Source organism: Artibeus jamaicensis, unplaced genomic scaffold, assembly GCF_021234435.1.
Source record: "Artibeus jamaicensis isolate MK-2021 breed Jamaican fruit bat unplaced genomic scaffold, CSHL_Jam_final contig_2790, whole genome shotgun sequence".
NCBI classification, from domain to species: Eukaryota; Metazoa; Chordata; class Mammalia; order Chiroptera; family Phyllostomidae; genus Artibeus; species Artibeus jamaicensis.
This window is the reverse complement of record NW_026521616.1, coordinates 1,259,326-1,285,988: the sequence shown is the minus strand read 5'-3', so window position 1 is coordinate 1,285,988 and position 26,663 is coordinate 1,259,326. Positions and strand designations below refer to the sequence as shown.

The window sequence follows — 26,663 nt, the reverse complement described above, 5'->3', positions numbered from 1 at the left end:
ATTCTTGTTTCACCTATTCTCTTACAACATTTTTCCCTTCTGTTGTATTTTTAAGTAAGTCTCTAGTAAACTATCATAACATTTCACCTGTAAATACATCGTATATAATTCTAGCAAAGATTGTTGTTGTAATATAGCCACAATATTATCACACCATTACAATAATTCTTTTTTTACTTTATTAATTTATTTTTAGAGGGGAAGGGAAGGAGAGAGGGAGAGAAATATCAATGTATGGCTGCCTCTCATGTGACCCCTGCTGGGAACTGACCTGCAACCCAGGCATGTGCCCTGACTGGGAATCAAACCATGATCCTCTGGTTCACAAGCCCACGCTCAATCCACTGAGCTACACCAGCCAGGGCTACAAAATTCTTTAATGTCATTGAATATCCAGTCCATGTTTTGTTTCTCCCAGTAGTCTCCAAAGTATCTTTTCACAGTCCATTCATCTAAACCAGGATCTGAACAAGTTCCACACTTTACATTTAATTGATAAATATGCCTCTTAAGTCTCTTCTCATGCTTAACAGTTTCTCTTCTTTTTTCCTGTCTTTCTTTTCTTCTTTCTTTTTTGTATGCAGTTTATTTGTTGAAGAATCAGGTTATATATGCAGTATAATTTCCACATTCTGGATTGGTCAATTGCACCTTTACAATGTAATTTCACATTTGCTTCAATGCCCATATTCCTTATACACTGACAGCTAAACCTAACGGTTTGATGTTGTATAAGTGGTGTTTGTATAATATGTTATATCTGCTACTACCTCATTCTCACACTTACCTCCATCTCTACCATAAATTGTAGCTTCCCACTCCCACCCCAGGCCCCTGCCCTGTTTCTCCAACACACAGCGCATCTTAACAGACCCTGGCTGTATTTTATTATTATTATTATTATTCCAGATCTGTGCCTATGATCTGATGCCAATAGGCCTTCCTCCCTCCTCAAATTCTTCACATTTCACACATACAGATGTACACACAGGGGCTTATTGCAACATCAAAATTGTTCAACAGAAAAACATCATTAGTAGATACGGCAAACCATATCAGTTATTTCATTTTAAAAATTATATGAAAAAAGAAAATAACACCCATGATGATAAGAAAAATGTCAATGTTTAGAACAGTTGCAGATATTGTACTTTCTGTGGATTGAACTTCTGAGCATTTCTCTGATTCGTCCCATTCTCCATTTCCCACTGTCTCTGCTATGGTGGTTCACACCTCAGTTTCTCACCTGGGGCACGATTACTGTGTTACAGCTATTCTCCTTGCTCCCCTGGGTGCCCTATTCTCTACACTGCGTGAATGGTTCTAATCTTCCTTAAATGTAATTTCTAAAAGTTGAATGTGTGATTTCTATGCTTAAAACTCTTCCATGCCACTCCAAAGTTCCCCAAATAAAATCCAAACCAAACCCCATATACCTCTCTATCCTTATTCAGGACATTCCTACCATCTTGAACTACAATACGCACTTCTGCCAACTGCTAATATGCTGTCTCTGAGATGTAACACTGCATTCTTTTGCCTGAAATGCCTTTCCTAGTTGGTTAATATGCTTCAAGATTCAGCTTAAGTGTCACCTCCCTGTCAGGTCTTCTCATATCTCAATTTGGTATCTTTTAAACCTGTACATTGGGGTCAAAAACTGTGTGCTGAAGAATAGGTACCAATCCTGTTTTACCTTGATAGAAAAGTTACCCAACCAGAGACAAAACTAAGAATAAGCTCTGTCTGTACATTGTCTTATTTAGTCCTTACAACAAACTTGTGTGGTGGGAACTATTCGTAGTACCTCCATTTTATAGGTAAGGAGACCAGGGTTCAGAAAACTTATGTCACTTGCCCAAGATCATCATCTAGTAAGTGTGTGGTGAACTAGAATTTGAACCCAGTTGTGAATCCAAAGCACACTCTCTCTCCATCATATTGTACTCCTGGCATCACCAACCAAGGACAGCTTGATACCACATCTACATTTCCAGTGTGTGTAAGAGACACATGACCCCATGTAACATCATTGTATTTGTTGCCACACGTGTTTCTTTGTGAAAAGATAGCTGGTCAATGTGTGGGTGTGTGCACAATGACTGATAGGATATCTATCCAATGAGACCATCTTTTCGGTATGGTCATTCAGTGAAATATCAAGCAATGCTCCACTCCATGTAACAAATACTTGTTGAATTTATACTTCATGTTAGGCTTAAGTAAAATACAGAAGAGAGCAAATGAAACTAAAGTTTATACAGTTACACTGTAGCAAGAACTTTATAAACAATTGCTTTACATTCGTTATCTCCTTGATCTTCCCAACAACCCTGAAAGAAGATGATTCCAATTATAGAGGAAGAAAGCTTGGAAAAGTTAAATAACTATACATCACATGGCTAGTAAATAGAGATCGATTAGAGTGCAGATTCAATCTGTATTTTAAGCCCCTGTTTTTTCATTACCTTCTAGTGCCCTTCCTCAAACCCCTCTCCATACTAAGAACTCAAAATACCATTAGAGAGATAAAATCTGCATACACAAAACATTTAAATAACAATGTAGAACAACCTATAAACAAATAATGCACTGAACCAGAGAGACTTTAGTTTAACTTTTCCGAGCCTTAGTTTCCTGTCTCACTGCAATAGACTAAATGATCTCTAGAGTTCTTTTGGTTCAAAAATCTATAATTGCAGTAATGATGGAAATAATATGGAAAGAGAACTGGAATTCTGAAGCGTGTGTGTGTCCACGTGTGTGTACATGCATGCAAATTTAGAATTAGAAAGAGAAAACTCGTCTTTGGGTATTCTACCAGACTCTTACCAAAATCTTTCTCGGTCATGATATCTTTAACTAGAATTAGCTAGTGTATTTTTTTTGCAGTAACATTATGATTACAAATGAAATCTCTATTTCCTCATGGAAGGCAAAAACCAATAAAGCTGAGTGTGTGAGATGGTAGTTGGTGAGAAGGACACATTCCAAAATTTCCAGTTTTGAAACTGGAAGCACCGCCAGTGCATTCTGGGCTGTCGCCAGTGCATCCATAGATTTGTGTCTTCAGGTCCCAGGACCAACTAAGGTGGGTTACAGTCTGGCTGTCAAACCTCACTCAGGTATGTCTACGGAAATTGCCCTGATATGTAAGGATGGCTTCACAGTCTGGAAAATAACACTCATCATGAACAGTTGTTTCTTGAGATCTACATTCCTATATAATTGGATCCATTTTTAAAATGGCAATCTTAAAAAAAAAAACTGCATGTGTAGGCAGTAGATTCTCCCATTTTAACCCACAAGAATAGATAAATATTGGGCCAAGGTACCCTAAGGATGGTAGAATACAATTCAGTTCAAGAGAGTCCTGACCTGAAAACCTTTCCGTCTCAGGTATCCATCAGATAAGCATCTGCAGCAACCCATGAATAAGTTAAAGCAGCTGCACCGGAGTCTAAAAGACATCCAACCCTGAAGATATCAAGAAGTGGGTATGAAAGTAGCACAGCCATAGTTAAAAACATTGACCGTAGAGTCTCACCTCCATCACTTACTAGTGCGAGTGACTAAGTTACTTTGCCAGTTTCATAGCCAGGCTGAGTGTTCTTTCCTTATCTGTAAAATGGGGTTAATATTACCTCCTGCAGATGATTGTGTGAGGATTAAATAAGGTAACACTTGAAGTGCCTAGCCCATGGAAAATGTTTTAAAGGGTTAGCTTTCAGTTTGTATGTGTAAGGAGGTAAATATTCATCCCACTGCTCTGACACTACCCTCTGGCAGGCACGCCATGGTCCAAGTGCCTCGTGATTGTCTGAGACATCTGTGAATGTGGGAAGGGTTGGGCAGCGTGTTTGTGGCCTGAGAGGATTTTGGAATGTATCTTTGGGACCAGTGGGTGATTCTGTCATGCCCTTCTCTTTGGCTGATATCTGCCAGGATTTAACACACACACACACACACACACACACACACACACAAAACCCACACAAATTCCTACTAGAATTGTGCCACATAGGAAATGAAACAGAAACAGCTTGCAATCAAAACATAAAATAAGTTAATATTTTATTGGTCTGGGATTGTCTTTGGGCTTCCTCTTTACTAGGTAGTAATACTACGCTAATAAGAAGTCTTTCGGTTAAAAGTGACAATTCAAATCAGATTAATTTTTTTTTAAAAAGGAAATGTATTAGACCTTGTAACTGAAAACTCTTGTCATTTAGGAGTTAAAGGAATTTTTGCCCTGGCCAGAGTGGTTCAGTTCTTTGGAGCACTGTCCCATAGACTAAATTGTCACGGGTTCAATTCCCGGTCAGGGCATGTACCTAGGTTGTGGGTTTTATCCCCAGTCAAGGCACCTACAAGAAGGCAGCTGATGGATGTTTCTCTCTCTCATTGATGTTTCTTCCTCCCTCCCTCTCTCTCTCTCTCTCTCTCTCTCTCTCTCGGCAATGAAAAAGTGCCCTCTAGCCAGGATTAAAAAATAGATGATGAATTTTGTTGGGTGTCTCCTTCCGGCTCCCCATTTTCTGTCTGTGTTGAGAATATTTATCTAAGAGGTCATAGATATGAAAGTTCCTGGCTACAATAGAACTTTCATTTCTATGACACTTGGATATTTTTCTGTATAGAATGGATTTCGTTATAAGGTTTTTACTGAGAGGTGCGGCTGGGGGCCTAGGTGCTTCCCGCTGCTGCCACCTAGTTTAATACATCCGAACACTGGCTGCTGCCATCGATACTGTCTGCACACGGGAAATGAATCAATGAAACTTTTAAATATTGGGTTTAACCAGATACTTCCTTTACTGATACATTGTATTATGACCAGTAGTGAGAGGACCCCTCATCCCAAAGTTCAGGTTTATGCAGCCACTTCAGTTTGCCTGCTGTGTGACCTTTCCTACATAACCAGCTCTCTCCCACCTGCTGCCCCAAACCTCTGAGCAGAGGACAGAGGTCAATTGTCGTTATCAAATGACACTATATAAATGGTTAACATGAAACCCATCCTTTATGTCTCCTCTTTGTAAATATTCTCAACACAGAAATGTTACAGTGTTATAGACAGTGAAGGCATTTGGGATGTTGTGGGGATGAGCAGATCAGAATCTGAGGCTTATAGACTAAAGACACGTTTCCAGAGAACACACTGAGGAAAACGTCTACCTTAGTAGTTTATTTCATGCAGCAGAGGGAGGCTAGACTGGGGTTGGGGAGACAATGTGGAGTGGGAAGAATAGCCACAGAATCCAGATTCACATCATCTCAGTTTAGACACCCCAAAGGCAAAAGAAAGCTTCTCACTGTCACATAACAATATATAAAATCCAAAGGAACATCTCTTAGTGGCCTGGCTTGGACTGTATTTCCTGTGCCCTTCTGTGGTCTAGTTGCTTCCCCAAGGGGTGAGACATTTTCATTGCCTTAGCTGGAGTTGTGTGTCCACCCTCTGATTAAAAAGGCTTAGAGCAACAGTCTCACAAGAACTACAGAGACTGTTGGAGAGGGATTCCCCAAGGGATGTAGGGTACTTTTGGCCAGAAGAAGAGGGAGAAATTCTGAACAGACAAAAACCACGGATGTTCACTGCAAGTAGAATAGAACTGCTGGTGAGGCCAGATAATATGGTTTTGTGGGGATGCTACCCAGAGTAGACTCTATTAGCGCTTGCTGTGCTCAGGTAAAAGCAAGCAACAACCACCTGGCTACAATAGAAATTTAGTATCTATGAACTCTTTTGATTTTCATCATAACTCTGAGAAGTGGGCAGGGCATGCTCCTTTCACAGAATATATTTTTGAGACTCAAGCAACATAGAGAATCACAGCAGAAAACACATAGTTCATGGCCAAGTGCAAAAATGTGATATGTACACCAGTTTGGGAAGCAGGTACCTTCCAGATATTCTTAGAACCTTAAACAATCCTGAAAATTTTCTGGCATGTACAGGAACCCAGAAAATGCTCATCATCCGGGCACACAGTGCCAGGGTGACAGCAACTTCCTGGAAACCAAAGCATGTGTGTGCGTCTTTTCCTAGAATTCTCTATCGTACTAACCTTTGCCGTTGCTATTCTTCCATACACTCTAGGCTAACAGCTTTTATTCACTCATTCTCATTTCCATCTCCCACTCCTAACCCAACTTCTGTCACATGAACAACTGACAATCAATGTTTATGGGATAGTTAAATTGATAAATAGCAAAAAATTATTGAATGTCAATTGTGTGCATTTTGCTAGGCTCTGTGGATAGAGAAACAAGATATCATTCCTATGCTTGTGATCACAGCATAGTGGGAAAGGCCAACAAATAAACAGCTAAGTCATTTATCATTGCAGGTGGCAGAGAACCAGACCTTTTTCATCTTCCAAAACTGAAACTCTGTATCTATTTAAAAAATCACTCCCCATCCCACATCTGCCCCTTCCCAGCCCCTGGTAACCACTATTCCACTGTCTGTCTCTATAAATTTGACTCTCTAGGCACTTCATAGAAGCAGAATGTCAAAGTGTGCCCTTTTGTGACTGGCTTATTTCACCTACCATAGTAGTGTCTTCAAGGTTGATCAAAGTTGTAGCATGTATCACAATTTCATTCCTTTTAAGGCTGAATAGTATTCCATTGTATGTATATGTCACATTTTTTTCTTCATTCATATATCAATAGACATTTGGGCTGCTTCCACCTTTTGGCTGTTATGAACACTGCTGCTATGAACATGGGTGTGCAAATATCTGTCTGAGTCCCTGCTTTCAATTTTTTGGGTGGACAGGAGTTAAGCTTTTTAAGAACAAAAGAAAAAGCAACTTTGTTAACTATTTTTCTCTCTTCTTGAAAGACTTTGTTAAATTTCCACACTCCCATAGTATTTCTGCCTTGGATGATTCCCACTTCACACAGGCAACCCTTAGTGCTGAAGACATACATGAATAGAGAGGTTTCCCCCAACGCTTGGACCCAATGGTCTACTTTAGAATTGGATAATGCACTGGGAAAGCTAGCTTTCTTCTCAGATCAGACTCTGAGTAATAGGAGGAGCTTAGGATTGAAAAAATTTGGTTTCCTGGGAGGGAACATGCCAGCGGTGAGAAGCCCAGAGTTGTAAATTGTCAGATGGTGACTGCCTGTGAAACCTGTCAAGATTCCTGACAGCTCAGCTGAGAACCTAATTACCAGTTACAAAGAGAGACAGGAAAAACATGTTGTCAGAGTGAGCCTGGTCAGAGAGAATGATGAGGTACAGTGTCCTGGCCTCGTCATCAGCCTCCTTCTTGTTTCAACTAGAGCAAAACACATTAGTATAATTGTCATTACACATGTTTATTATCTGGAACAAAGGAACCATGTCAAACCACAGCCCTGTGTCAGCTGAGTCTTTAGTAATCACTTAAATTGAATAGTGGCATTTGACCTGGTTGTACAAATACTTCCGGTATTTTCAGTGCCAAGAATGATACCAAGCCATACTTAACTTTTCTCCTGGAATATACATAAACTTCAGCCAATGCTCCTTTCCTGGATTGAAGAGGAGCAGTGATCCTTTCTTCTGGTGAAGCCCAGTGAGGGATAATAATTTACCTAAAGTATTTAGGTAGAATTAGGTAATTTACACAGTCAATCAGCAACCCAGCATCTTATCTTCCAAGGAAAATAAATTAGAATCAACCATGCTGAGCAACAACATGAAGAAACCAGCAAACCTTCACTAAGAATCCCTAAATTGGTGAAAAGCAACATTAGCATATATTCACATGCTGGTTTTTTTCCAAAGTTTGGGTCCTCTAGTCTTGCAAAACATTCACACACACTTCCCACTCACCTTTCTTTAGTTGCATCCCCAGCTCCTGAGCGCGGATGATAACTTTCTCAATGGGGAAAATTTTTTCAGATTCTTAAAAATCAGGGACTTGGTACTTAGAGCAATGGAACAGGGGAGGAAAGGAAAAGAGTTAATATTTACTGGACATATCAGTTACATATTCCAGATGCTACGTTTTACCTCTGTCTAATTTATTCTATAAACCAACTGGCAAAGTAGATACAAGCATATATATCTTCATATGCCATAGCTGGAGCTCAGAGAGGGAGGTTAGGTAAATTGCCCAAGATGACACAGTTACTAAATGGCAGAGCAGAATTTTTTTTTATTATGTATTTGTTTATTTACTTTTTAGAACAGTACTTGGAACCCACTCCTTTCTGGCTCCAAAGCCTGTGTTCTTTGCAACGCATTACGCTACCTCAGTAGAAGAGAAGAAACTAAAGGGACTCCCAAGAGATGACAGACAAAATCCACCACTCTGAGCTTCCAGTGATTTGATTTTCTTATACATGTATGGATTAGAATTGCCTGGTTACATAGAAGGATTTCAGCGAAATACTCCGTCGGATTAAAAGATATGACCGAGAAGAGGGAATTAGGGTGGAAAATTGGAGGAAGGGAGGAAAAAGATGTGAATAAAGAGAAAGAAGGGCCAGGAGGGGAATATGCCTGGAAAGTGTAAGGGGTAACTAGCAGTTGTTCTCAGACGCTTTCCACCAAGACCCAAAGAACAGTGCAGAAGCTGGTACTCCTTTTTTGCCCCACTCACCATTAATTTTCTCTTCTCCTGTAAAAGGATTAGCAGGACGGGCTCAGTGGGAAAAGAGGCCCTTTTGGGATCCTGTTAGCAGCCATCTGTGTTCTGTTCTTTACTTTTGAACAAGACAGCTCCAAAACTCTGAACTGGAGAGGGAGTTGGAGCTGCATACAGATCAGCAGAGCTGTTGCTAACAGCTCTGACGCCTGCAGGATGACTCAACCCTCTGTGCCTGGCAGAGTCAGCTGTGGTCCCCTGGAGCCTCCTACTCTAGGGAGAAAATCAGAGCTGTGGCTAAGTGTTTTAGTGAAATGATCAAGATCTGTGATCTTAGGCTGGAAGGATGGGTAGGGACACCTTGAGTCTTATTCTTGAGTTCTTGCTAATGATGGGAAAGGATTAAAGGTGACTGAGAGGTTAGCACGGTCCTTTATTCAAGTTAGCTGCTCTGCAAAAGGAATATACCCTCTGGAGGATGGCAGCCAGCAAAAGCCATATGGCTGTATCACCAGGAGTTCAGCCCAAACACAAATATATCACTCACTTCCCTGGTAAATTTTAGTCAGGTAGAGGCATCTCCTGCTATTCTGTCATTTTTCCAAGAAACCCTAAGAGTCTTTCTGTCTTTACACGGCACCATTAATACTAAAGAACATTCTCATGCTGAACAGTTGCTACCTTCAGACCTCTCCCCTGGTGACTCACTCAGATCTCTGTGATATAGGCAATTAGGGGTAAGCTGCTGCTACAGTGTGCCAGGAGACGTCTGGATTTACCCTATGCCAATACACAAAGACCCTGCCTGATCTACCACAACCCCCTCCCCATAACCCTAGGTTTCCTCACAGAGCTTTCCTTTCACTTGGCTTCTTATCACTCACTAATAAATAGCCCCCAGAGTTTGGCTTCCCGTTGCCATGGCAACTCGAAAGAATCCGTTGAAGCTGCCAATAAAGGCATCTGCAAGAGCTCCCTAAACACAGACTCCTTTCAAAACAATAGTACAAAGTGGAATCACCACTCACTTTACCCATCTTCCCTGCCACACCACACACACCCCCTCAATTGTCAGTTTTATGGAAAGACTTAGTCCTTAGAATAGCTGAGAATGTGGCTATTTTGCTCAGATGAAAGGTTTTCTAATACATTTTCTAAGGATTCTTTAGATACTAGCCTAGAAATCTGACCAACTTACCAGGTATTAGCACCTCTCAGGGTCATGGAGTTTAAAAATATGTCTGTATGTGCCTCTACTTATACGAGTACTTCATTTTTCTGTGCATGTAGGAAAAATCTGGGTATTTGGTATTTCAGAGCTAGAGCTGTTGGCTAGTTTCCCACAAAGGGTGAGGGGTTCCCTAACGTCCTCATATGTGTTTGAAAGTGCTTTGTACCTTGTATAGGAGTGTTCACGTATTCATATTGATTACTATTCTCTTTCCTCATTTCCCTTTAGTTCAAGGTCATGTTGCATTGGAATTAAGCTCATGGTCTCTGAGCCAAACTTCCTGGTTTGAATCCCTTCTCCACTCTTCGCACTTTAGCCAGTGCTTTCTCTGTGCTTCATTTTCTGTATCTGTGAAATGAGGGAAATAATAATATTAACTTCAGAGGGCTTTCATGAGGATTAAATAAATTAAAATATGTAAAGTACTTAGAACAGTACCGAGTTTTATATATCAAGTACACCTCTAGAAGTATCAAGTACACCTCTAGCTGAGAAACACAGGCTAGAGACCCTGTTCTCAAAGAGTTCACAGCTTGATATTCACATAGCAGAGATAGACAAACTAATAATTATAGGTAATGTGTCAAGTGCTTCTCTAAATGGAGAGAGAACAGAAGAAGGGCCAGAAATTCAGCTTTGAAAGATGCCTGGGTTTTCCCAAAACAGAGAAAGCTTTATCAGTTAGGCACTTTGGGTTGCAAAGGACAACTCACTCCATTTAGCTCGGCGATTTTATTTTAAAGATACATGTCACAGAAACCCAGAAAAACTAACAGTCCAGCAGAGGCAGTGACAGCATTTTTAGTATTTTCATCCCGGTGCTCAATCATTAGCATGACTTAGCTATTCTCCTCCTGGCAAGGCCTCTTTTACCATCACCAACTGTTTCCTTGTTCTTTGCATTTAAAAAAAATTACAGTTGACATTCAGTATTCTATTAGTTTCAGATATACAGCATAGTGGTTAGACATTTATATAACTCACAAAGCCTTCACTGGGTATGGATGTTCTCTACCTCATAGTTTCTATCTCCTCATAGCTATAGCCTTGACCCCTCAGGACCCTGAGCTTATTTCATGGCTTTTCTTTCTATATCATTTTAGCTCTTGTTCTTGCCATTTATAGCCATATTCTCTCCTTTTCTAACTCAAATTTTGGAGAGTGAGAGGGGATCTGATTGACCCACTCTTTTTTTTTTTTTTTTGGTGACAGGTATGTTGTAAGTTGGTGCCCGGGTTCTGGATTGTCCATCATTGCATCTGATGCCAATTCTGGTTCAGTCAACTAAAGCAAAAGTACCTCTGTGAACTGTATGTGAACTGTGGCATTCACTGTATGTGAACCAGGCTTCCTCTTCAACAGAAGCTTTAGGTGGGGAAGTTTCCTTTGGAAAGGCAATATGAATATAGCAGTCGTGAATATAGTATGTTCTGTTTAGAACAGAAATAAGAAATAACATATACGAAGAGCATGGAGCCCTGACTGGTATGGCTCAGCGGGTTGGATGTCATCCTGCAAACCAAAAAGTTGCTGGTTCGATTCCCAGTTAGGGCACATGCCTGGGCTGTGGTCCAGGTCCCCGGCTGGGAGTGTGCGAGAGACAACTAATCGATGTTTCTCTCACACATCAATGTTCTCTCCTCTTCTTGCTCCCTCCCTTTCCCTCTCTCTGAAAATAAGTAAATAAAATCTTAAAAAGAAAGAAAAGAATGAGGAAAAGGAAGTATAGTGGGTCTAGAGTTGACTCAATAGCTATATATGCATATATGTATGTATTTTTTCTTTATTTTAATTTTACATTTCCATCAAAGTTTATATACAATATTATTTATATTTGTTTCAGGTGTACAGCATGGTGGTTAGACAATCATGTACTTTACAAAGTGGTCTCCTCTATCTTTTTTTCTATTCTTGTCCACAAATAGGGTTTTTTATTTGTCACCATTAAGTTTGAATTTTAAACAGATTCTTGGACTGGGGCCTCTTATCCGTCAGTTCGTTTTATAGTAGCATCTGCCTCACCCCCAGTAACTTTTGCAGAGCCGCTCCCTTCACCGTGAAGCTCCCTGAGCTTTCTCAGTTCAAACCTGGGCTTCTTCAGCATTTTAACTTTTCTAACAAAGACATCATGGAGTGGATAAATACATCAGCAAGGCTTTTCTATGCATTTTCCAATGCTATTTGGAAACAATTTATTGACCACTTCTTTTAAGTCACTTGTCTGCACATCTCAGGTCATGATTTCCGTCATGTTTTTTCTGGATTTGGCAGACCTGTTGGTGTGGAGCATATGAGGTCTTCCAAATCCATCACTGTACTTTTTAGTGAAACCAACACAAAGTAGATGAAATGAATAAGTCTTGACATCACCATCAGCTTCAATCATAGTCTGCCATTTTTTGACCAAGGAACACATTTGTCTCCATGATGGATAATATTCATTGCCATGGATATTAGTCAGGGTTTGTCCTGAATAGCCTCAGTAATTAGCCTGAGTTTTCTAAGTGCAACTTCATCATTCTGCAGATCAACTAGGCTCACTTCAAAAACATGACTTGTGAGAGCATCAGATATGATTTTGGTTCCTTGAGTTCTTGTGACTAGTGTTTTTCCAATATTTCTTATACTGAATGTAGCTGATGCTTTCATATTATACCAATCTTTCTTAGAAAATGGATCAATTACCTTATGCTTGGCTCCCTTTTTGCTGCCTTTCATAAGGTGCTTGTTCTTACCAAAGGTCATGGCACTGGTCAGAGAGCCAAAAGGGCCCCCCAGTACTTTAAGTACCCACCTGGCACACTACATAGTTATTATAATATTATTGACTATATTCCCTAGGGTGTACTTTACATCCCCATGACTATTTCGTGACTACAAATTTGTAGTTCTTAGTCCCTTCACCTTTTTCACCCAGTTCCCCAGCCCTCCTCCCCTCTGGGAACTATCAGCCTGATCTCTCTATCTTTAAGTCTGTTTCTATTTTGTTTGTTTATTTTGCTCTTTAGATTCTACATATAAGTGAAATCATATGGTATGTAAATGGATGGTTTTTGAGGCATTGCTAAATGCCAGTCGCTATGCCAGGAGAGGATAACTAATGTCATGATAGTATATAGGCTGCTCTGGGCATCCATTGCAGGGTCACCTGAGCTAGACATGGAGTGTCAAAAAAAAAAAAAAAAAGGCTTCTTGGAGGAGATAAACTCTACATGGGGACCAGAAAGGGGAGTAGAATTAGTAAGAAACAGGGCACATTCCAGGATCTGAAAAATAGCTTAACGAGAATGCCAGAAAATGAGAGGGAATAGCATGAGGCAGGCAGGAGTTGCATCATTCAGGTCCTAATAATCATAGAGGTACCATTCATTTAACAGAGACCTGAACACTATGCTAAGCATGTTATACTAATTACCTTATTTAATCCTCCCAACAAACCTGTGAAGTAGGAATAATTATCGTTCACATTTTTTAGATGAGGAAACTAAGACAATGAGATTTCGTAACTTTTTTATGATGATATAACTAGCAAGTGAGAAAACTGCTAAGTTATACTTTGTCTGTCATATTAAGGATGTTTTAAGAGCACCAGAAAACCACTGAAGGGTTTTATGCATATTTGTATTTCAGAAAGATCACTCTTGCTGTAGAGTATAAAACAGAAGCTAGGGAGCGAAGAGGGGACATAGGGAGACCCCTTGGGTTCCGACTGAAGACCAGGCGAGACGTGGTCGTAAGGTGGACTCAGCATGACAATGACATGAATGTGTCATTTATTTATTACTTTGACCAATAAATATCTAATAAGCTCCTACTAAGAATGCTTGACACTAAGGATATACATACAGATTAACAAGGTCCTTGCTGTCACAGATCCTTCTATGAAGCAGAAGAGACAGGAATTAGGGGAGTTGAGTGTGGAAATGATGAGAAAGGGGAAGTCTAGGAGGATTTACTGGCTTGTGGTCGGCTGCAATACCCTTGCCCTTTCCACCTCACTACTTGCCCTAGGCTTGTACGCGCTCAGGTAGCAAGCAGAGGGAAGAAAGACCAAGGACAAATCAGAAAGAACTTTGTATGGCGTTCTCATCAGCTTAGACTTTATTCTGGAGTCTTTAGGGAGCCAGTGAAACTGTGTAAGCAAGGAAATGGCTTGACCAGATATACGTACTAGCAAGGTCAAGATTTATCCCTCTAAAACTTTAGAATTCCTCCAGGGCTGAATATCCCATTTGAAAGGCTGAGAATGCTCAAATCTTCTTTTTCATACTCTACCCTCTAGTGGCAAGAGGAAAAACAGCGAGTTCTGACTCCTCCGGTTTGCAAGGCTTTGATTTGCTCTGAATATTACAGCTCCTCGATTTCTCAGCTAGTTCTGTTATTCAGCCTTCAACGGAGACCACCCATTCATTCTGAGATTCCTTCAGCTCCAAGGGCGCTGCCCTGTCTCCAACTGTAGAGAACCCTCTTCTGAGAACTCTCAGCAGCCTGGTTCCCATTCTCCCACACTCGTTCCACGGCCCTCGCAATGCGGATCTCTCAGCAACTAGCACTGCTGCCCTCAGGTGGGAATCTAGCGAAGTGCACGTTGCATTTCTTTTGGAACCACTTCCTCTCGCAAAGTCAATTCTTTTTAAACTTGGTATCTTATGGAGCATCCTCTTCATTTACATCTGAGTTATTAAAAACATAGTGCCCCCTCCTACTACTTGGTTCAGTATAAGGAAGCAACACTAAGGAGAAAAAGCAGTAGGTTCTCCTCTCAGTAAATTCAGCGTTGCCTTCATATCATTACCAGCAACAGACTTAGAAAACAGCTTTTTCCAAGGCTTGAATACTGAGAGTAGGGCATATATTGTAGCCTTTTCACCCTGCTTTCCTTGGAAAGAGATGTCCTCTTTCTCTAATGCCTTCATCCTTGTCCCTTTGCCCAAGAGTCCTTGTGCTTCTAAGATGGAGCTCTGATAATGTCCATCGAAATAAGAGTGTCTTGTTAGTCTATGTAGCTTGGAAGTTAATACTGGAACCACTTCACAAAATTCCAGGTTGATTTAATAGCCCTCTGGCGATGTTCCTTAGGCATCCTCACCAATGCTAATGAACTTGGACCACAGTCTCCTCCACTCATTGACTCAGCACTAGTGCCACAGACACCCTTTGAATTTCATCTCAGCTAACACGACTCTTCTACCTGCTAAAAGCATGATTTTGTTTTTCTGATTTAGCACATACACACCACCCACAGACATTTATCCCAGAATTTCTTTTAAATCCGGGGGCTGTAAGATTTCTGACGGACAGACCCCTCCCCCATTCAAAACCTCTATTCACTCAGGAATTTGTTGTGATGGAAATAGTACTGCTGGCTGGAGTGGAGCAGCATACCAGTGCTGCTGAGAGCAGAGTGGCTGTTGCCATGGGGGTGAGAGTGTTTGTATAGAACTGCCTATACAAGGTGGTAGGCATGAGGGCTGCTTAGATTCACAGGCTTTGAGAACAGAACCAGCCCCCTCATTTCGCAGATGAGGAAATTGAGGTCCAAAGACTTAGTTAAATGACTTATTCAAAGTCCTAGGGCAAGTTAGAGACAGTTATGCTCTTTGCAATACACACCCTTTTCATTAAAGCATGAACGCTGGTTGATTGGATGATACTCCAGCCATTTCCACTAATGCCACTAATTCCAGCACCACTAATTCCAGATCAAAGTGCTAGGAAATGTGGTACTGGCAACAATGGGCATGTGAATATCCTTGCATTCGTATGCATGCATATGTTTGCATCAAATTACATGTGCACACCTGTGGCTGATTATGCTAACGAGGCATTTGTATGGCTCTTGATTACTGGCATTTCTTTAACCTCATTTTCCTCAGGAGCAAAATTAGGATAAGAGATAGTACCTATCTTAAAGGATTCAATGAGATAATTTACTTCAAGTACTTAAGCACAGTAGCTGGCAAATAGTAAGTGTTGGATATGCTGTTTCTATTGTGTCTTTCTGCAGTGGAATGTGTCAGACATTGCCTAGAAGGCACTAACTAGCTTAAATGCCTTAATTTTTCATTTAACTTTAACAATAATCCTCTAAAGTAAGTTTTTTCATATTCTATGAAGCACTGACAAGAAAACTAGGCCTAGAGAACTTGAGTAATTTGCACAAGGCTAGGAAGTGCCTGAGCAAGAATCAAACAAAATCAGGTCTAATGTTAATGTTCTTGATCTTAATAATTAGGTTATACAGCTTCTCCTATATAAAGGCAGAAAAATATCTAGTATCTTTGAATTTGTTTGCTAGAACTCTACATATAAATGCATTAGATACATATTACACATGGAATGGGCTGGTTCATCCATATAAATGCATTTTAATTAAACTCATTGGCACTGGCTGGTGTGGCTCAGTGGATTGAGTGCCAGCCTGCGAAACGAAGGGTTGCTGGTTTGATTACCAGTCAGGGTACATGTCTGGGTTGTGGGCTGTGTTCCCAGTTGGGGGTGTGGGAGAGACAACCTATCGATGTACCTCCTGCACATCAATGTTTCTCTCCCGCACTTTCTCCCTCTTCCCTGCTCTCTGGGGATAAATAAATAAAATCTTAAAAAAAATTAAACCCACTGAAACTATAAGCAAAGAATTTGTTTTTTAATTATATTTTGATTATGCTATTACAGTTGTCCTGATCTATCTTTTCCCTTTACCTCCCTCCACCAAGCACCCTCCACTCCCTCAGGCAATCCCCACACCTTGTTCCTGTCCATGGGCATGTATGCATGTAAGTTCTTTGGCTACTCCATTTCCTATACTGTATTTTACATCCACATGGCTATTCTGTAACTATCCATTTGTACTTCTTTTTTCTTTAATATTAGTTATCTTTCTTAAAAATTATTTTAATTGTTGTTCAAGTACAGTTTTCTTTTACTCCCATCCCAGCCCCCCCAGTGCTCCCCACCTCCCTCCCATTTCCACCCTCCTTAGTTTTTGTCCATGTGTCCTCTATACTTGTTCCTTAACTATTTGTACTTCTTAATCCCCTCTCTTCACCCATTTCCTCACATCCCGTTTCCCACCTGGCAACCATCGAAATGCTCTCTGTATCCATGATTCTGTCTCTGTTCTTCTTCTTTGCTTCTTAGTTTGTTTTTTTTTTATTCAACTGTTGATAGATATGAATTTTTGCCATTTTATTTATTTATTTATTTATTTATTTTATTTTATTTATCTTTAGAGGGGAAGGGAAGGAGAGAGGGAGAGAAACATCAATGTATGGTTGCTTTTCGTGCGTCCCCTGCTGGGAACTGGCCTGCAGGGAACTGGTCTGCAACCCAGGCATGTGCCCTGACTGGGAATCGAACCGCGATTGTCTGGTTCGCAGGCCTGCACTCAATCCACTGAGCTACACCAGCCAGGGCCTGCCATTTTATTGTTCATAGTTTTGATCTTCTTTCTTTTAAGTAAGTTCCTTTAATGTTTCATATATTAATGGTTTGGTGATGATGACCTCCTTTAGGTTTTTTTTTTTTGGTCTGGGAAGCTCTTTACCTGCCCTTCAAATCTTTTTTTTATTAAAAAATATTTATTTATTTTTAGAGAGAGGGAAGGGAGGGAGGAAGAGAGGGAGGGAAACACCAATGTGTAGTTGCCTCTCACGCACCCCCTACTGGGGACCTGGCCTACAACCCAGGCTGGGAACCGACCTGGGAATTGAATAGACCTGTGCCCAGACCAGGGATCAAATCAATGATGCTGTGGTTTACAGGCCAGCACTCAGTCCACCAGCCAGGGCTGACCTTCAATTCTAAGTGATAGCTTTGCTAGGTAGAGCAATCTTGGCTGTCGGTCCCTGCTTTTATGACTTTGAATATTGCCAATCCCTCCTAGCCTGCAAAGTTTCTTATGAAAACTCCCCTTTTGTTTTTTTATTTTTGGAGAGAGGGAAAGGGAGGGAGAAAGAGAGGGAGAGAGACATCAATGTGCGGCTGCCTCTCACATGCCTTGCACTGGGGACCTGGCCCGAAACCCGGGCACATGCCCTGACCGGGAACTGAACCAGTAACCCTTTGCTTTGCAGTCTGGTGCTCAACCCACTGAGCCACACCAGCCAAGGCCCTTTTGCTGCTTTTAAGACTCTCTCTTTATCTTTAACCTTTGGCATTTTAGTTATGGTGCATCTTAGAGTGGGTCTCTTTGCATCCATCGTGTTTGGGACCCTGTGTGCTTCCTGGTTTTGCATGATTATTTCCTTCACCAATTTAGAGAAGTTTTCTTTCATTATGTTTTTCAAGTAGGTTTCCAGTTTCTTGCTCTTTCTCTTCTCCTTCTGGCACTTCTATGATGAAAATGTTGGATCTCTTGAAGTTGTCCCAGAGGCTGCTTATACTATCCTAATTTTTTCTTATACTTTTTTTTTGTAGTTCTTGATTGGTTGTTTTTTGCTTCCTTATGTTCCAAATCATTGATTTTTTTCCTCAGCTTCATCCACTCTACTATTGTTTCTCTGTAAATTGTTCTTTATTTCCATTTGTATATCCTTTGTTTTCTTCTCTATGCTGCTGAGATCCTCACTAAGTTCCTTGAGCATCCTTATAAACAGTGTTTTGAACTCTCTGTATCTGATAGATTACTTATCTTCATTTTGCTTGGTTCTTTTTCTGGAGTTTTTATCTGTTCTTTCATTTGGGCCATGTTTCTTCGTCTCCCTATGCTTGTTTCTATATATTAGGTAGAGTTGCTTTGATTCCTTGTCTTGGTAGTGGGCCTAATGTAGTAGATGTACTACAGGTGTACTAGGTGTACTACAGGTGTACAGGTGTACAGTAGGTGTACTAGGGTTTGGCGGCACAGCCTCCCCTACTACCCAAGCTGGGTACTTAAGATGCACCCTTTTTGTGGGCTGAGTACACCCTCTTTTTGTAGTTGAGCCTTGGTTGCTGTTGGCAGATCAATGGGAGGGATTTACCCAGGCCAGTCAGCTGTGAGGACTGGCTGTAACCACTGATCATCAATCTCTGCCCTCCGTGGAGGATCAACTGTGCAGGGTCGGGGTGGTGGTGCTCTGACATGGTCTGTAGCTGCCCACAGGGTGTGCTGGCCCTGGGGTTTCCCAGGTGGTGCAGGCCAAGGTCAGCTCCCACCAGTGTTTTGCCCGGGGCCATGCTTCTTGAGGTATAAAGCAATGTGAGATTACTTGGTGTGCTGGGTTTGAAGATTCCCAGGCAGCCAAGCTGTGAATCTAGGCTGGCTGCTGCTAGTGCTGGGCCTGGAGCTCACTGAAGCCAGCTGTTGCTCGTTTGAGAGGATTTAGGAAGTTGTGAAGCAGAATTTCAGACTAGCCACTCATGCGGAAAAGCAGTTTAGGTGGGCCCATAAATTGGGTGGGGCAGAGTCTCTGGGGATCTCTAAGGCAGGTCAAACAGTGTAGCCAGATTGATGGAGTCTCAGATATGGCACTAGCTTGCCAGCTCTGTGCTTGGGGCAGGGGTGGGCGGAGCGAGGTGGGGAGAGCTTAGAAAAGGGACAATGGCCTCTACTCCTCTTGATGCCAGATACTTCAGTTTCCTCCACTATGTCTCTGGTGCCTTTCAAGTCCTCCCTGGTGCTACAGCTCAGAGGGAGTGCGTCTGAGTAGGTGAGTCTGTGTGGGATCTTTAAGAGGAACTGCTTGGGGCTCCAGAAGTTTCTCCCACCAACTCAATCCACATTGTTTTTTTCAGCAGGAAGTTTTGGGGACTTATCTTCCTGGCCTTGGAACCCTGGGCTGGAGGGCCTGTTGTGGGGCTTGGGACTCCTCACTCCTTAGATATCCCTCCCGAATTTTTATCCACCACACATGGGTGGGGATCAGCCCGTCGTCCACTCTGCACCCCCTCCTACCAGTCTGAACGGATGTGATTTCTTTAATTCTGTAGTTGTCAGACTTCCATTCAACTCAATTTCTGATGGTTCTGAGTGATGGGTGTTCTATATTTTAGTTATAATTTTGATGTAACTGTGTGAAGATGCAAGACATGTCTGCCTGTGTAACCATCTTGACCAGAACTCCTCCAATAATTTGTTTTTACTTCCTTTTAATTACAGTCTTTATAGAGACCCTAGTTAGCCATTTTGTACACGAAAAAAATTCCTAATGACTAAATGCCATTTTATTCAATATCCTATTGTTTCAAAACTCCTAGTTGGTTCCGGTGAGACCTATGTATAAAATATCAATCTAAGTGAAATTATGTCACCAAGTGTTTGGGATCCTATTTACCTAGTAGGCTATCTGTCTATTCTTTAAAATCTCTTCTGGCGTAGACACAGAAATTAACCATATATCTTTAAAGATTTTCTTTTTACTTATTTTTAGAGAAAGAGGAAGGGACAAGGAGATGGAGAGAAACATCAACCAGTTGCCTCTCACACACCCCCAACCAGGGACCTGGCCCGCAGCCCAGGCATGTGCCCTGACTGGAATCCAATCAGAGACCTTTTGTTTGCAGGATGATGCCCAACCTACTGCACCACACCAGTCAGGGCTAAACATATTTTTAAATAGATATTCTCTCATTCTTATTAAAAATACCAGTTTTAGGACTGTCTAAAGTTTAACCCAAATTTATTTTGTGGTGATATCATTCAGTTTATATCAGATAATTTCAATCAGAAGTTAACTGTTCATAGCAGTTCCCTTTTCCTTCTCTCTCTATTTTCTCCCTTAGTGAGTCCATCCATTCCCATACTTTCAACTACCCCTGCTATCTTATTCATTCAATGAATACTAATTAACTCCTTGCTATGTGCTGCAAACTGAGTCTCAGTGGGCCAGTTAGACACCTGTCCTAAGATCCAGTCTAGACGTGGGTGGAATATCTTTGACAGGATGATATAAGGTATCTGACAACCCTACAAAAGTAGCTCTGGCCGAGAAAGTATCTTGGTTTCTCTGTACTCCAGTCTTGTCATTACTTCTCTGACCTTCATTATCCTTGCATTAGCTATTCATAGTCTCTCTAATTCTCTATGCTGACTCTACAGATCTACTTATCTCAGTCCAACTTGGAGCCATGGGAGAAGTAACTAGTGTTAGCACCCTCAAAATCAACAAAACCTAAACCTACCTCATCATTCTCTTCACCAAACCACTCTGTGCTCTTACTTTCCTTCAGTATTTCATTTGATAGAAGCACACTACTCCTTTAAAAATTTCTATAGACCTCCTGATTGCCCTGACAATCCACTCCCCAATTAGTAACTAAAGTAATGTTAAAACACAATCCAGTCATGTTATTCCCCTGCTTAAAACCAGCCCACAACTTCCCATTGTTCTAAGAACATAATTCAGATTCCTTATAGGGGCCTAGAAGACGCCCTGAGACTCAGTTTGCAGCACATAGCAAGGAGTTAATTAGTATTCATTGAATGAATAAGATAGCAGGGATAGTTGAAAGTATGGGAATGGATGGACTCACTAAGGGAGAAAATAGAGAGAGAAGGAAAAGGGAACTGCTATGAACAGTTAACTTCTGATTGAAATTATCTGACATGAACTGAATGATATCACCCAAAAGAAATTTGGGTTAAACTTTGGACAGTCCTAAAACTTTGGACAGTCCTGAATGATGTACCCTCTACCCACATCTACTCTCATCGCATGCCAATCTCTCCTGCTATGCTCCAGCCACACTGGCCTCCTTGCAATTCCTGGAACGTGCATAACTCTCCCTTGACATAAGTCTTTAGCAAAAGGTTTCCTCTCTACTCTTGTCAAGATCTACTTATCTTTCGAGTCTTGGTCTGAGGCTATCCCTCTTTTCCAGCCTGGGCTTGATCCCTAATCATTGTTCTTTCTCCTAGTAGCGTTTGTTTCTTCATGGTTTGTATCCCAAAGATAATGTTATATATCTTTAAAATATACCAGTTGTCTGTCTTTCCTACTAGACTAGAGGTTCCATGAAGGCAGGAACCATAGCTGCTTAGTTCATCAATGCATAGTCTGCATTTAGCACAGTGCCTAGCACATAGCAAGTGCTCATAAATGGTAGCTGATATCATCAGTTCCAGCAAACTCACTCATTCTGTAAAATGGCTGTTTCAAAGCTTTACCACTTTCTTTAAATTATCTCCTCTAATCTCTACCTCCTTAGAATCTGACCAGAAATTACCATCCTATTCTCATTCTCCGTGATTTCCTTAAATGCCCTATATTTCAGTGATACTAGAGAAAGAGGGGAGACATTAGAGAGAGGGGAGGGGAGGGGAGGGAGAAAGGGAGGGAGAATGAGAGGGAGAGACACATTAGCATGTGAGACATACATCGACTGGTTGTCTCTCGCACGCCCCCAACCAGGAACCTGGCCTGCAACCCTGGCATGTGTCCTGACGGATTGAACCAGCAACCTTTGGTTTACAGGTCAGTACTCAATCCACTGATCCACACCAGTAGGGCTAAAGATTTTATTTATTTGTTTTTAGAGAGGCAGAAAGGAGGAAGAAAGAGAGGGAGAGAAACATCTGTTGGTTGACTTTCACATGCCCCCAACTTGGCACTTGGCCCACAACCCAGAAATGTGCCCTGTCTGGGAATTGAACCAGCGACCTTTTGGTTTGCAGGCCATTGCTCAGTCCACTGAGCAACAGCTAGAGCTTCCCTAATAACTCACAATTAGTTGCTCCCTTATAAGCATCCTCAAAGCCTTTCATAATACTTTTATATAAAAGTTTCCACATTTTATCTGTGTTACTTATGTGAGTCTCTGACCCTGGAGAGTAAATACTTTAGGAATGAAGGATTTGGTTTCTTCTTTAAAACCCCGACACCAAGCACAGCCCTCAATGCAGTGATATGCACTCAATATGTAATAATCAAATTAAAAATCCTGAAGAGAACATTTCTAAAAGAAGTTCAAAGTTTGTCCCAGAAACTCCTAATAAGAGCCCCGATAGGGCTGGGAGACAAGGCGAGTGCCGTGTTAACCATGCCCCAGATACATCTTTTCTCCCAAAGCCACAGAAATCCTCAGAGAAGTTTCTCTTTTGATTTTTTTTCCATATGGAAAAAGAGTAACCCAGGAATGAAGTGAAAATTGGGTGAAATCAGAGATCATTGGGCTGACTGGTAGGACTTTAAGAAAATTGGGTGCTGCTCTAACCAATGTGTGAGTCCCATAACCTAAAGGTCACCAGTTCGATTCCCCAGCAGATCACATACCTAGGTTGTGGATTCCATCCCAGTTAGGGTACCTGTGAGAGGCAACCAACTGATGTTTCTCTTTTTCTCTAGTTCCCTCACTTCCCATCTCTCTGAAGAGAAATAAATAAAATCCTAAAACAATAAAAATAAAAGGTCCCCAGATGATTAATGTGCAGCCAGGATGGAGAACCGATTTCTAGAATGGTGTTATGGACTGAACAGTTACGTTCCTGAAAATTCATGTATTGAAGTTGTATCCTTCAGTGTGATGGTTTAGATGAAGTCATGAGGGTAGGGCCCCCATGGTGGAATTTGTGTTTTTATAAGAAGAGGAAGAAACCAGAGTTTTCTCTCTTCTCCTATATGAGAATACAATAAGAAGACTGTCACCTGCGAGCCAGGAAGAGAGGCCTCACCAAGAGCCTGACCGTGCTGGCACCCTGACCTTAGACTGCCCAGCCTCCAGAAATGTGATGAACCCATGTCTGTTGTTTAAGCCACCCAGTGTATATACTGGGTTGGCCAAAGAGTTTGTTTAATTTTTTCTGTACAATGGCTCTAGGAGTGCTTAGTTATCTTTAACTTCATTCAAAACAATTTTGTTAGATTGTATTGTGACAGTTTTCATATCAGCATGCACTAAAAAAACTTATCAAAATTAGTGAATTTTGCCCTGGCTGGTGTAGCTCAGTGGATTGAGTGTGGGCCTGCAAACCACACAATTGCAGTTCAATTCCCAGTCAGGGCACATGCCTGGGTTGCAGACCAGTTCCCTGCAGGCCAGTTCCCAGCAGGGGACGCATGAAAGGCAACCATGCATTGATGTTTCTGTCCCTCTCTCCTTCCCTTCCCCTCTAAAGATAAATAAATAAAATATTTTTTAAAATTAGTGAATTTTTATGCAGCCATTTTAATATTGAAGATGGAAGAAAATATGCAACATTTTTGGCATATTATGCTTTATTATTTCAAGAAGGATAAAAATGCAACTGAAAAGCAAATAAACATTTGTGCAATATATGGAGAAGGTGCTGTGACTGAATGTGTCAGAAGTGCTTTGTGAAGTTTCTTGGTACTGTTGACATTTTGGCCAAATAATTCTTTGCTGTGGGGCTGTCTTATGCATTGGAAGCTGTTTAGCAGCACCCCTGGCCTCTACCCACTAGAAACCAATAGCAGGAGATAGCCGACATACTGAAAATATCCAAGTTAATAAAGTTATTGGTGAAAATGAAAAACATATCTTTTATTTCATGGAAAAAACAAAAAGGACTTTTTGGCAACCCAGTATATTGTTATAACAGCCTAAGTGGATTTAAGACATTTGACAATCCACTGATCTTTCACATGGATGTAATGATGAACAGATTCAGCAAATAGATGTTAACTTACAGAGCACTTCGGACGGAACTCTGCCTGGTACATAGAAAATGCTCAATAAATGTTAACTATTATTAATAGTAGTACTACTGGCATTATTATCACCATCATCAAGCAGATAACCAGAGGTTGTAACATACTTTACTTCCTTTAATTTTCAATAAAGAACTAAAGGCAGATTGTTTTTCCGACACAGAAATTAAGCTTTAGAAAGAATTAACTGGTTTGACCAAGGTTTTAGGATTGAAATTATGACTGAAATTAAAAACATCTTTTATTACATCTGTTAAATGGCAAGAGAAACAGTGTCCTGTTTAGAGTAGCTCAGAATAACAATTCCCAAGACAAATATTATTATTTACGCTTACCTTGCTTCCTTGGCCACCATCCACTTTCATTTTCCAGATCAAGCCCTCGAAGAAAGTCTTAAACAAAAGTCCTTTGAGGCTAAAACCAAGTACAGGTGGGCAGAACTTTTGGACTTAAAAACCTAATGATTTCACCTGGGAACAACCAGCTCCCAGCTCTTGGATTATCCTCGAGGTTTGAAGAGATCAGATTGCTAAGGACAGCCTTTCCCTAGCCTAGAGGCTCACTTCTTATCTAGTCCTCTTGCCCTTTTACCCTTGTTAATTTCCGCAATTGTTCACATCCTAAAAACTCGGAGGATAATGCCTAGAAATGAGTCCAGAAGAGGGAAAAGATGAGCAGACATGCTATGCTGACATTATCCAATATCCCTAGGAACCCAGGTCAGTCCAGGACATTTTTTTGTGTGCCCTGATTATTTTAGTGAGTCCAAAATAGATCATGTTTTTGACAGTCCGACTTCCTTGAGATGAGAGAAAAACTCCGAAATGAGCCCGGTTCCTACCAGGAAGCCCTACATTTTCACTTGGCTAATAGTATTTCTTAAAGGACCAAATCTAAGTCTTTCCTTTTCTGACATCATGATAACATTTTCCTCTGTGGCCCCCACCTTGGAACTACCTTTATTATAGTACTTATCATGTTATTAGAATTATTTGATCACTTATCACTTCTATACATCTTGCTGTGAACAAGTAGAAGGATCATATCATGTATATTATTCCTCTAACAATAGTAATTACACAGTGACTAATATATAGGAGATGCTGAAGATGGCGCATAAATAAGTACTAGGCTTTTGGGTCTCATTTAGGCCTGAAGTGATAATACAATGGCAGAGAATATGCTTTTGTGTTATTTGGGCCTGTATTTGTGCATCATGCGGGGTGCCATTTTCACCGGGGGCCACATCAGCCTCGTGGTTGCCTTCAAAGGGCTGAATGTAATTTTAGGATTGTATAAATATAAGTATTCCTTAACAGTTAAGCAAGAGCTTGGCGCTGCCACCAGGTAGAAACAAGGTGCCAGGCTAGATAAAACAAGGTGGAGGATGGGATTTGGCCCATGGGCCTTGTGTTTGCCACCTGTGTACTAAGTGATTAACTAGATGATCAACTTAATTTTGCTCTATTCATCTTTGTACCTTCCACAGCATCAGTCTTCAAGAAATATATGTTGAGCATCTGACTGCTCAGAAATTGAATAAAATTTATATATTTTAACTGGGGCAAAGTCCATCCATAAGTGTGACATTTATTGGATTCTTGTTATATGCAGAATATAATGGGAGACAAGATGTATAAAAAGAAAAGGTTGGGCCAGGATTAGTCTTATAGGGGAGGTAAATCTGGAACTGTATTTTAAAAAATTTTTTAATGTATTTATCTTTAGAAGGGAAGGGAAGGAGAGAGAGAGAGAAATATCAATGTTTGGTTGCTTCTGGTGCATCCCCTGCTGGGAACTGGCCTACAACCCAGGCATATGCCCTGACTGGGAATCGAACCATGATCTTTTGGCTTAGAGGCCCGTGCTCAATCCACTGAGCTACACCAGCCAGGGCTGGAACTGTATTTTTTTAAATTGTCAATTTGGGGTCATAAAATAACATGGTGTTTGGTTTATAGGAAGAGTATAGTCAAAAACAGAGAGGCAAGAATGACTATAGCATATTTGGGAGGATTTGGTTGGGTGGCACTAATTTTGTAGTCATAGGTTCTTAACCAAAAAAGGTACATAAATAACTAACAAGTATGGGTCAAGATACTCAACATCATTAGCCTTTAAGGAAATGCCAATTAAAACCACAATGAGATGCCACTTCACACCCATTGGAATAGTTATATCTAAAAAGATCAACAATGCCAAGTGTTGATGAGGATGTGGAACAGTGTGTCAGCTGGTGAGTGGATAAATAGA

General features: G+C 40.9%; 1 pseudogene; it reads right to left on the bottom strand.

Annotated features, from left to right (window-relative positions):
* Window positions 1-11,779: 11,779 nt before the first annotated feature.
* LOC119062066 (40S ribosomal protein S3a-like) lies at window positions 11,780-12,567 on the bottom strand (annotated as a pseudogene).
* Between the last annotated feature and the right edge of the window lie 14,096 nt (window positions 12,568-26,663).